The 13,615-nt window shown below is 42.6% G+C and overlaps 1 long non-coding RNA gene across 1 annotated transcript in view; it reads right to left on the minus strand.

Annotated features, from left to right (window-relative positions):
* Positions 1-6,953: 6,953 nt before the first annotated feature.
* LOC143354517 (uncharacterized) overlaps positions 6,954-13,615 on the minus strand; it is a 322,087-nt gene continuing 315,425 nt past the window's right edge. Inside the window, exon 3 of the long non-coding RNA XR_013082339.1 lies at positions 6,954-7,024. This is a non-coding gene — a long non-coding RNA (uncharacterized LOC143354517). The remainder of the gene's footprint in view (positions 7,025-13,615) is intronic.

The following is a 13,615-nucleotide window of genomic DNA, read 5'->3' on the forward strand; positions in this document are numbered from 1 at the left end:
CGAGGCACGACGGCGCATATACACTCCCATCAAAAAGATACAAATTGAATGAGAAAATAAAAGCTCAGCGCAATAACTGAAAACAGTGTTTCTCGCTCCATGTCTGATTTGAGGTAATCGACAACCGCCGGAGGAAAGTGACGGACCAAAATTGGAGTCACTGTAATTTCCAGTCGGCCGTAATTTCTGCCTTTTCTGTTGGCCAGCCTGCAACAGTTCCGCCAACCGTCCCGGAATCACGGCGCGGCAACATTCTTCAGGAAATTGCGCGCGTGTTCCAAGTGCTACCCTGCAACTTCAGTACCTCCCCTCACCCCCTCCCCAACACTATATCCCGCAGCACAGTTCGTATCTTGAAGTTTTCACTTAAACACAGGACAGCCGCCGCCGTCCATCCACGCAGTTCTTTTTATTTCGCTTGTTTCAGACGAGGACTCTTGCCCCGTGCATTCACCCTGCTCTCCGCGCCCCTCATTCTTCTTTTCAGACCACGGGATACATCGAGATCCGACGCGACGCGCCGGTCATTATGGTTTACGAGTCCCCCCTCACCCCCCACCCCCGGAATTCGCGCGTAATCTTCTGTCACTTTTCTCACTGTCCGAAACGATCTGTTTTTATCGGCTTTTGACATCCTTCGCCTCGTCAGTTGTTCGAACTGAATCAACGATGGTCCCGCGACGTTTATCATCCATGCCTTGGCGACATACAGTGTGTCCACTTGAATATCTTGGTTATTTCAAACGATACGAGATAATGTTACGTACAGACGTTGTAGGATTGAAGAAACTACGGAATAAATGATATTCTTGCAAGTGGAGGCGTGGAGAAGATCACCTTCGTTTTTTTAACAGTAGGTTCACGGAGCACTAAAAGTGAATATTTTGCATCACTTCGTAAAAATAACAAGAAATTGCTACCTCAAATTTTAGCAATATTTTTAAAGTCATATATAGCCAAAGAAATAAATTTTCTAAATAATTTCTCATCTATGTATCCTTACAATCTTAATATTTTTAACTTAAAAATATTAAAACCCGCCATTTTAAAAATACGCTTTGGTACTTTTATACTCGGAATACGCCAATCCATCTAAACAAACAAAGGTGACTCTTCTCTACACCTCCACTTCTCTAGTTTCCTAAACCCTTCAATTTCTGTAAGTAACATTTTGTAAGTAACATTGTTTGCAATAACCAAGATATTCAAGTGGACAGAGTTCGTGGGACACACTGTATATAGAGAAATCACTGTACAACACTTAATGAGTACCGTGAGCAATCAGTTACCCAGGCCTGCATCAGTGTATAGATCTTCCATTCGGCTCACTTTACATTGTTTACTCGATATATGTCATAAATCGGCCAGGAGATATTCTTTGATCCACGTGACACCCCTCGACAGTGGGGATAGTTCTGACTTTTATCGCCTAGGTTTGCGACATATATAGAGAGAACACTGCGTCACTCTACAGTGTTTACTCGATATATGTCCAAAACACGGGTCTAGCCACGGACATAAATCGTCCAGGAGATATTCTTTGATCCACGTGACACCCCGCGACAGTGGGCTTAGTTCTGACTTTTATCGGCTAGGTTTGGGACATATATAGAGAGAGAACATTGCATCACTCTACAGTGTTTATTCGATATATGTCCAAAACACGGGTCTAGCCACGGACATAAATCGTCCAGGAGATATTCTGTCATCCACGTGACACCCCGCGGTAGTGGGGATAGTTCTGACTTTTATCGGCTAGGTTTGCGACATATACAGGGTCATCCGTTTTTAAACGGCGAAACGTCAACCAGCTATAGAGGACCCCAAATGGAACAACTTTCACCCCTAACACTTTTTTTGATTCGAAGTTATTTCATTCAGTCTCCACGGCGTGCCCCATGTCAAAAAAAAAACCAAGATCCAAAGGTCATACAAAAAAGTTGACTGAATAAAAAAGATGCCCCTATTTATTTTAAACCAAACAAAGGAAAAATCATCAAGATACATAATTGCAGTCCTAATATATTTAATCTTAAGTGAACGCAAAAAATGACGGGTTTTTGCAATTATCTAAAAATCAAGACCGAATCGAAAAAAGTGTTAGGGGTGAAAGTTGTTTTATTTGGGGTCCTCTATAGCTGGTTGACGTTTGGCCGTTTAAAAACGGACGACCCTGTATACAGAGAGAACATTGCATCACTCTACAGTGTTTATTCGATATATGTCCAAAACCGGGGTCTAGCCGCGGACATAAATCGGCCAGGAGATATTCTTTGATCCACGTGACACCCCGCGACAGTGGGGATAGTTCTGACTTTTATCGGCTAGGTTTGCGACATATATAGAGTAAACACTGTACCACTCTCATCTTAGCTGTTTTTTCCTCGTGTCCTTCAACGATCGACCTTCTCGAAATTGAGATTGGCTGTTCCAGTTTCGACACACTAAATCTCGCTTCTTGAATTTAAATCACCCAGCTCCCTCTGTCCGTGGGATCCACTAGAGGGTCCAACAACCACACGGAACTACCCTCGAAATAGCCAGTCCCTTCTAAACAGTCGCGACTGGCATGGATCCACGACGACCGGTCGACCCAGTTCCAGGATTAAACATAACCGCGTCCGTTCATCAAAGTAAACGAGGAGAATGAAGTTGAGCTAATTTCGGGGGCTGTTTTGCTCGAGCCTCCCCGGAAGTCGACACGAGTCACCGTTCCACCGCGCGCGCACCGGTTGGTAACGAACGCCGGTAAAAAGGCGGAACGTGGATCTCCCTGGCACGGAAACCATCCCTCGCGGAAACCCACCCCCTCCCCCCGTCCAACCCGACTTAGCGTTAATTGACGTTTCATCCTCGAACACGGGACAACTATTTCGTGCGGCGGTCTCGCGTCTCGCCGCACGGCCTACTCTGTCATCCTGATCACGGTTTGCGACGTCGCGTCGTTGACCATGCTACCGCCACGGCGTGCACGGGCGCCGGCTTTTATCCGCAGGTGAATTTATTATGCTAATTAGTTTGCCAAGCAGCTTTCACCGTCAGACTTAGCTGGCACTTCACCGGCTTGTTTCGACTGCAACCCCGCATACTATTGCGCGCCGACTGCGACTCGGATGTCGGTCGACTCTTTGTCACGGCGAATCCTCTCCAACCGGGGGTAAGTTAATATCGTGGGGGTTGGAATGCCGAGCCGAGTCTTTGAACCCGAATAAAAGAGCAATTCGAAGACGGGTTAGTACGGAGCACGGTGATTTCTCTGTATATGTCGCCAAGGCCTCGATGATAAACGTCGCGGAACCGTCCCCACTACCGCGAACTATACACCGTGAGTGGCCACGAAGACCTCGAACGGCGAGGAGTGTAAACATAACAGACGACGCTGACAAGATCCGTGTTACCGACATACATCGAGAACTCACTGTATATTGCTTTCCAATTGACCGAGTGATTGCTATGTTTAATCGAACGGCACGTTCTTCGTGAACGCACGGGACTGTAGAAATATTAATTTGTGTGCGTTAGAAGTATTGAACAGGAGGGATCGGCGTGACGTTTTAAAGGGCTCTTTGGAATTTTTATGACTGAACTAAGGATCTTTATGTATCTGTAATTATTTGTATGTTTATTTAAAAAATTAGAAACCTTATTAAATTCGAAGTGAGTCGCTAATCTTGAAAGGTTGGGAAACACTGTTGTAGACTCTCGGAAATACGGTGGTATACTTTCATATAGATTCGCGAAACATTCGAAACTGTTGGATCAGTTTGCGCGGATATTTTTCAATTTACTTAAAAAGAAACTCAATTATACCAAGCGAAATTGTTAAAAATAGGTAACAGAGACTTCGTTTTAGATTGAGAGAATACAATATTTCCAGGAGAGACGGAGCACCGCCAGTGATGCTCAACGTCAACCGTCCTTTTGCTATAGTATATGCACGAAGTGGAATCGGTAGGTCATGCTCAGACGCGTCAGCCTACTCAATTTTGCGTGTAGAATTACTTCTCCCAATTGTCCACGTTATGCGGTACATTCTGCATTATCGTGTGAACGATTAGATAATTGAACTGATTAATTAACTTGGTACAGAAATGATGGAACAGCGCAGGACGCTCTGTGTTTGCTCGCGTAACCATTTCTGGGGACGTGGATCCCGAGAAATTCGCTGTCTTCGGCCGGAGCATGTATTCGGAAGTAGTAAACAGCTCGGCTCGCTTTTAATCCTGCGAGTGTTTGCGAATTTCGTCGAATTTCGAGCTCGAGATGATTCCGACGGGGCATTGTGCTTCAAGAGTCGAGAAGTCCTTCAGAGTTCGTCTTGCTCTTGCACGTGCCCGTCTCGTCTCCAAAGTTACACGCAGAGTCGATTTCGCGCGACTTTCTCGATCGATTCGGCCCGGAACGAGCGCCGGCAAAGAGCACAGAGCGAGGCGGCTCCGGCAAATTTTAGGGGGCTCCTGAACTTTCGGCATTCCGAATTACAGGACAAAGACTGTCTCTTTTGCCACGAGACACTCCGCGAAAGGATCAGATGACACTTACTCGAGTCAATTGGAAATACTCGTCCAATTCTTTTTAGCTCTCCTCCTCCTCCCTCTTCTTCGACTTTCAGATACTTTATACATTTTATATAGATTTTATTTTATTCATTTTTATTTTTTATATATTTTATTTTATTTATTTTTATTTTGTATATATTTTATTTTATTTATTTTCATTTTATTTATTTTCATTTTATGTATATTTTATTTTATTCATTTTTATTTTATATATATTTTATTTATATTTTATACATACAGGGTGTGTCCGGACGGGTGGTAGAACCGGGCAGGGGATGATTCTACGTGTAAGAATAAATCGGAAGAAACGAACAACAATTTTTCGCGTGTTATTAGCTAGGAATCGTCCGACGCGTCTGACCATGGCCAACCAGTTCTACTTGCTGCATATACTGTAGCACGCGAAACCGAGAGGATCTTTAAACTCGATTTTCTCGAAAACCAGGCGTCAAACGGAAAAATGTTATTCCTTTTTTTCGACTTAGTTTTATATGTGGAATCACACCCTGCCCGGTTGTAATTTTCTGACCGCAGTGAAATGACTCGGTCGACTACTTTGTTCAAGATTTCTGTATTTATTCAGAAACCACGCGGTTTTACTTGTACCTGGTGAAATTGAACGTGGAAAATCGTGTTTTAATTGTTAGAAGCGTACCGAAGTGGGCTCGCATTCTCCGCCGTTTTCATTGTAGAACTGACAATACGAATTTTCGCAGGAATTTGCTTGGAACTTTGACCAGCTCGAAAAAAGGAAAAAGAAAAGAATAGAATCAGCAGTATGTAATACGGGAGCACGGATATGCGCGCATGCCACAGAGGAAAACGACGAACGAAAATGCAGGACTTCTTGCATAAACAGCAAAGCAATTAGCAAAAATACGCGGGAAATGTGTGTGTGTGTGTGTGGTAGAGGCGGGAATATCAAATGAACGGTGCGCCGTGGAATGATGATAACGCCGGAGCCTCGGAATGCAATTAAATTATACGCATGAAAATAAATTAAACGATTCATATAACCGCGAGTGCGTGCAATTAAACGTATCGCCGACCAAAAAAAAAAAAGATATTAAATGCAGCGACCACGACACGTATTACTGTATTCCGAAATTTCTTTTCCCCTCGAAACCCGCGGGAAACTTGTCTACGAATCGTAGTGCCGTTGAGAATTATAACAGCGTACGTTCTCTGTAATAATTGCGCGTGATATGCTTTTCGAAAATACGAGTTATCCACTTAAAATGCAGTACTTTTAGTTGGCGTCGTATTTCACCCTCGAAACTCTACGATATTCGCCTAAAAACTTTTTTCGTGTCATTCATATTTGTCGAGATATTTTCCAGATACAGTTTCTATTCGATATATGTCCAAAACACGCAGGGACATAAATCGGCCAGGAGATACTTTGATACACTGCCGAACGGGGTAGTGGAGATAGTTCTGGGACTTTTATCGGCTAGATATTTGCGACAAATATCGAGAAAATACTGTACAGTGTTTACTCGATATATGTCCAAAACACGGAGCAAGCCAGGGACACATATCTGCCAGGAGATACTATTCTTTAATACACTGCCGAACGGGGTGGTGGGGGTCGTTCTCGAACTTTTATAGGCTAGATATTTGCGACAAATATCGAGAAAATACTGTACAATGTTTACTCGATATATGTCCAAAATACGAAGCTAACCAGGGACACATATCTGCCAGGAGGTACTATTCTTTGATACACTGCCGAACGGAGTGGTGCGGGTAGTTCCGGGACTTTTATCGGCTAGATATTTGCGACAAATATCGAGAAAATACTGTACAGTGTTTACTCGATGTATGTCCAAAACACGGGACCTAGCTAGGGACACATATCTGGCAGGAGGTACTATTCTTTGATACACTGTCGAACGGGGTAGTGAAGGTAGTTCTGGGACTTTTATCGGCTAAATAGTTGCGACAAGAATCGAGAAAATACTGTACAATGTTTACTCGATATATGTCGAAAATACGGAGCTAACCAGGGACACATATCTGCCAGTAGGTACTATTCTTTGATACACTGCCGAACGGGGTAATGGGAGTAGTTCTGGGACTTTTATCGACTAGATATTTGGGACATATATCGTAAAAATACTGTACAGAGTTTACTCGATATATGTCCAAAACACGGAGCTAACCAGGGACACATATTTGCCAGGAGATACTGTTCTTTGATACGCTGTCGAACAGGAGGGTGGGGATAGTTCTGGGACTTTTATCGGCTAGATATTTGCGACAAATATCGAGAAAATACTGTACAATTTTTACTCGATATATGTCCAAAACACGGAGCTAACCAGAGACACATATCTGCCAGGAGGTACTATTCTTTGATACACTGTCGAACAGGGTATACTCCGTTGTGGTGGGGATAGTTCTGTGACTTTTATCGGCTAGATATTTGCGACAAATATCGAGAAAATACTGTACAGTGTTTACTCGATATATGTCCAAAACACGGGGCTAACCAGAGACACATATCTGCCAGGAGATACTATTCTTTGGTACACTGCCGAACGAGGTGGTGGGGATAGTTCTGTGACTTTTATCGGCTAGATATTCGGGACATGTATCGAGTAAAGACTGTAAATGGCAAATCAGGCTAGTAAAACGCAGTGTCTGGTTTTCTAAGGTACTTTGTCTGGACAGAAACGGAATTGAAGAGTCTTTAAAAACCAGTCTTCCGGTCACAAAGAATTAATCCCAGGAGTGCAGAGGAAACCGGGTATATTCGCATTACCTTACTACTTACTACCGTCGACAAATATGAAGTTAACCGTTGCAGGGCCGTGAGACGCGTTATATACCACGGATTCAGAATCCCCGGGGCGATCTTCGTTCTCTTTCATCTCTGCCATTCTGTGCATCGAGCTGGCGGGTCTTCGTCATCGCGCGGATAGAGGAAGGAAGCGTCTCTCGGCAATGGCACAAAGACAACTTTGACTCCCACGGAGACCAATCCGGTCCCGACCTCCCTCTCTCTCTCTCTCTCTCTCTCTCCCTCTCTCTCCATCTTTTCCCACCCTCTTTGAGACGTTATACTTGCCGGCCATCCCCGGCTTATTAATAAATCATTATCGTCGTCGGGCCTGCACTCGCCCTTTTCGAGCGGCGTCGTTTTCGTCCCGCGTCAAAGGGACGTTAGCGTCGGTTTCGTCCGTCCCTTCGCCGTCACCGCGCGAGAAACCCTTTGCGTGCCGTTCAATTATAGTCTCCACGTCGCCGATGCTATCTTTGTAACTCTGTCAAGATTTTGCACGCGCCCCGATCCCTCTATCCTCTCTTCATGCGACGACGGTAACGAGACACCAAGCCTCTCCTCCCAGCTTTCCCGGTTCCTGTTCCCGTTCCCGTTCCCGTTCCCGTATCCCGAGCCGAGTGTCTCGTTAAAGGAAATTAATATTAAATAGTTTCAAGATCTTCGCGCCGTCCTCGCAACAGACCGGCAGACGCTCTCTTTAATGGAAGAACGTAATGTTTTATGAGTCGGAACGCGGAATAGAATAAGGTCCGCCAGTAAAACAGAAACGACGGTGTTCTACAATTTATTAGGAGCCACGCTCTCGAGCGGAAAATGTAAAGGGTGTCCGATTTTATGAACCACCGATAAGTTATTATTATGTCACGACGGAGTCCCGGGTCTATGTTGACCCGGAGTATCAAAATCGTCGGTCGAACTTCATTTAGCGAAGGCTTGTTTGCGCGTCCTGTGGACTCTGCGATTGTAAACAGTATTTATTGTTCCGGTATTTGCTATTGAATCTGTTGCACGGTTTCGAGTAGTAGATATTTGAAGAGATGTACTAGAAAACTAGAAATAGTGCTGTAGATAATAATTGAGAATATAAATGTTAATGAATCAAGGGAAGTAGATTGAAGTTTCGTTCTTTTTTTTTTTAACAATCTCAATAAGTTGAAAATGATATATCGGTATTTTTAGATTGCTTTGATCTTACCGCTTTAAATTTAGGGGTGTGCGAGAACACGAAATATTAGGAACCCGATGGTCGGGGCGAGTCGGGAAGAAGTCGGGTCGGGTCGGGCCGGGTTCCCGAAAATTTCGAGATTCCCGAAAGAATCGGGTTTCTCCAAAATTTCGATTTTCCTTTAGAAAATCCCGAAAATTTCAAGATTCCCGAAAGAATCGGGATTCCCGAAAATTTAAAGATCCCCGAAAATTTTGAGATTCCCGAAAGAATCGGGTTTCCCCAAAATTTCGATTTTCCTTTACAAAATCCCGAAAATTTCGAGATTCCCGAAAATTTCAAGATCACCGAAAATTTCAAGATCCCCGAAAATTTTGAGATTCCCGAAAATTTCCACATTCCCGAAAATTTCGAGATTTCCGAAAGAATCGGGTTTCTCCAAAATTTCGATTCCCCTTTAGAAAATCCCGAAAATTTCAAGATTCCCGAAAATTTCAAGATCACCGAAAATTTCAAGATCCCCGAAAATTTTGAGATTCCCGAAAATTTCCACATTCCCGAAAATTTCGAGATTTCCGAAAGAATCGGGTTTCTCCAAAATTTCGATTCCCCTTTAGAAAATCCCGAAAATTTCAAGATTCCCGAAAATTTCAAGATCACCGAAAATTTCAAGATCCCCGAAAATTTTGAGATTCCCGAAAATTTCCACATTCCCGAAAATTTCGAGATTTCCGAAAGAATCGGGTTTCTCCAAAATTTCGATTCCCCTTTAGAAAATCCCGAAAATTTCAAGATTCCCGAAAATTTCAAGATCACCGAAAATTTCAAGATCCCCGAAAATTTTGAGATTCCCGAAAATTTCCACATTCCCGAAAATTTCGAGATTTCCGAAAGAATCGGGTTTCTCCAAAATTTCGATTCCCCTTTAGAAAATCCCGAAAATTTCAAGATTCCCGAAAATTTCAAGATCACCGAAAATTTCAAGATCCCCGAAAATTTTGAGATTCCCGAAAATTTCCACATTCCCGAAAATTTCGAGATTTCCGAAAGAATCGGGTTTCTCCAAAATTTCGATTCCCCTTTAGAAAATCCCGAAAATTTCAAGATTCCCGAAAATTTCAAGATCACCGAAAATTTCAAGATCCCCGAAAATTTTGAGATTCCCGAAAATTTCCACATTCCCGAAAATTTCGAGATTTCCGAAAGAATCGGGTTTCTCCAAAATTTCGATTCCCCTTTAGAAAATCCCGAAAATTTCAAGATTCCCGAAAGAATCGGGTTTCCCCAAAATTTCGATTTTCCTTTAGAAAATCCCTAAAATTTCGAGATTCCCGAAAATTTCAAGATCACCAAAAATTTCGAGATTCCCGAAAGAATCGGGTTTCCCCAAAATTTCGATTCCCCTTTAGAAAATCCCGAAAATTTCAAGATTCCCGAAAGAATCGGGTTTCCCCAAAATTTCGATTTTCCTTTAGAAAATCCCTAAAATTTCGAGATTCCCGAAAATTTCAAGATCACCAAAAATTTCGAGATTGCCGAAAGAATCGGGTTTCCCCAAAATTTCGATTTTCCTTTAGAAAATCCCGAAAATTTCAAGATTCCCGAAAGAATCGGGTTTCCCCAAAATTTCGATTTTCCTTTAGAAAATCCCTAAAATTTCGAGATTCCCGAAAATTTCAAGATCACCAAAAATTTCGAGATTCCCGAAAGAATCGGGTTTCCCCAAAATTTCGATTTTCCTTTAGAAAATCCCGAAAATTTCAAGATTCCCGAAAGAATCGAGATTCCCAAAAATTTCAAGATCCCCGAAAGTTTTGAGATTCCCGAAAATTTCCACATTCCCGAAAATTTCGAGATTTCCGAAAGAATCGGGTTTCCCCAAAATTTCGATTTCCCTTTAGGAAATCCCGATTATTTCGGGAATCCCGACAGTTTCGAGAATCTCGAAATTTTCGGGTACCCGTCCGGAAACCCGAAAAAATTTCGTACTCCCGACCCGACATTTCGGTTTCTCGCACACCCCTATTTAAATTGTATTTCCCTATTTCCGTATTTCTAATTTATTGTTTCAAATCCGACAAACCATGGCGAACAAAAATTAGCCCGATGTCGGCTCTGATACTTATTGCTCCAATTTCAATCAGATCAGGATTGAAACAGCGAGGATGTAGGAAACTATTCCTTCAAACGAAATAAAAGGATAAGTACTAAGGGTCCTAATCTCCTTGGAGACCTCAAATCAATTCCTTTAACTCCAATAAAATCTCCACTCGAGATTGTGGAGATGCAAGCAACGTTTCAAACGATAAAATTGAGAAAGACACCCCCCTCCCCCAACCTGCCCTCCGCCCAGTGCCATAAAGGTGAAATAGAGAGATCAATAAACGTCAGGACAGCTTCGAAGTCGCCAGTTTACGCACCGTCAGCATTTTAATTTCGATTTGCGGATCCGTAACGAAAAAAAATAAAAAAACGGAAAAGATGGTAACATTCTGCATCGCGCAATAATATATCGGCGTCCGCGTTCTGGGGAAAACCATAATTCCCGGAGGGGCGGAGTAATTTTCACTCTCTCAAGTTCCGTGCCTCGCCCCCGGAACTCGCGTCAAGCTCTCAATGGATCCGTTAAGAAAGTAACGGGAAAATTTCCGGGCAGCCGGGAAAACGGCTCCTAATTTATGGTCATAATATCCTTGAAATATCGCTCTATTTGACGCCCGATAATGAAACACCATCTTGCCGTGGTGGCGGTGTAAAATCTTCGGGCAAACGCGATCACCATCGCGTAGTAATGCGATATCGCGTGGGAGGTGGCTGCTCTCACAGAAATTGCGGCATGAATATTGCAACACGCGTGAACTTCATGCTATCATTAGAAAATAGTTTCGAGTCCTGTCGAACTCCCGATGGCTGTCCATTTGCGAATCATGAACGGGATGAACGAAAACGATAATTCGGTTCATAACTTCGCTCTTTGAACACGCGAAGTTCGGCGAATTAAGCGAAATGTCCCTATTCGCGAGCGTGTCCCCTATTACGGGGCACTTGTTCCGTTCAAATCAATAATAACCACGCGCCGATCAAATTCTGTCAATTTAATTTCATTCGTTTTCTTTCTTTTTTTTTCTCGAACAATTACGTACAATTAGAGCCAAGTTCTCAACCATCTTGTTGACCGAGGAATTCAGTTGGGTGCAACAATATTGCATGAAAATGTCACTGAAGAGTCAATCGAATGAAATTTGAAAAGTTTCGATTTTTGTCTGCGAACACATTTTTGAATTTAGTTAACATTAAATTCTCGAACTCCACTCGACAAATGGGTACCAATGCAATTCAAGTACATCTGTTCTAAAAATTCACCTTAAATTGTGAGAATACAGTGTCTACTCGATACATGTCCAAAACGCGGGTCCGGTGAAGGACAATTATCGGCGAGGAGATGCTACTCTTTGATACACTGCCAATCGGAGTACACCCCGCGGCAGTGAGGAGAATTCTGGGACTTTTATCGGCTACATATTTGGGACATATATCGAGTGAAGAGTGTACGATTAAATTGAGAATGTAGAAAGAATACAGGATTGAAATATCGGTACGTTTTTGTGAACAATTTTTCTATGAGGGGTAAGAGGATCTTTTAAATCGAATTTGCAAAAAAGGCGCAAATATGCTTCATTAAAATGTGCGCGGAAGGCAATTGTTGTACGCGACTTTCAATTTAGTTTCCATGTTCAACGGAAAAATTAATTATGAATCCAACACCAGAGAATCGTTTTAAAATTCAATTACGTTCCAACAATATTTCGCATGAGCTGATCAAAACGGATAATTAAAACATTCGCCCGGTAACACTTTACGAAATAAACACGTTAATTATATAAGTGCGTTAATTAAATACATGTTCCGGTGCGTTCGGGTTCTTAAAAAGTAATTACTGTGCAGTGAGATGTGCGCGAAAAAAAATATTCAATCAACGGCCAAGCGTGTCTTTCCATGAAATAATCGTGCGCGACCCGATTATTCGATAAAGCGTTAAACAATCGCGATTTTTCGAAAAGATTCAAATTTTCCGCGCGAACACCGTTATGGCCACCGGAGCATGACACAGTCGCATGGAAATGTGTTAATAAGACCGTTAAATAGGCCAACCAACCCTGCATCTAAACAACCGTGACGGGTTCCGTCGAAGCCTGTAATGTCCCTCAGAACACAGTAAAATGACTAATTATAATTCGACAATTAGAGATTGAAAATAATCATTTCCCCCAAAGTATCCATAATGACACGAGAAAACTAGGAAATAAGTTGCTTAGAAGTTACAACTATATTATTTGATAACAAATTAAGTCACAAGGTTGCAAACAATCATTTTATTAGTAATATTTTTGTAAACTATTTACAAAATTATGTAATTCTTTTGTCTAATGTATATATTGTAGGGACAACGTGTTTTATATGGTGGCACTCTGCGCCACCCTCGGCACAGTCATGTTTATGGGGGTGTGATGCGTGAAACTTGCCGGGGCGTGCAACCCAAGGTCACATTGCCCTAATGAATTGGGACTTTGTTTTAAGGCGAGAGGACTGTGTCGAGTGATACCGATTTTTAAATGTATACAGTGTTTACTCGATACATGTCCAAAACACGGGTCTAGCCGCCACGGACATATATCGACCAGAAGATACTATTTTGATCCACACCGAACGCAGAAAAGAACAGCAAAGCTCTAGAGGCCTCGGTCGCCCAGAAGTATAAACACACATGTCCTACACGATGCAAGTCTAAAACACGGGTCTAGCCACGGACATATATCGGCCAGGAGATGCTATTCTTTGACCCTCGGTGACCGAGGACTCTCGAGCTTCTTGGCCCCTCACGAGGTACACCCCGCGGCAGTGGGGATAGTTCTGTGACTTTTATCTGCTAGGCATTTGGGACATATATCGAGTAAACACTGTAGCACTATTCTTCACATTTAATATACGCTCCAATTATTCATTGAACGATTGTATTCGCGATTTTGATCGAGTATTTTCTGAGGTACGCCCCGCGGCAGTGGGGATAGTTCTGTGACTTTTATCTGCTAGGCATTTGGGACA

Source organism: Halictus rubicundus, chromosome 5 (genome assembly GCF_050948215.1).
Source record: "Halictus rubicundus isolate RS-2024b chromosome 5, iyHalRubi1_principal, whole genome shotgun sequence".
Taxonomy (NCBI): domain Eukaryota; kingdom Metazoa; phylum Arthropoda; class Insecta; order Hymenoptera; family Halictidae; genus Halictus; species Halictus rubicundus.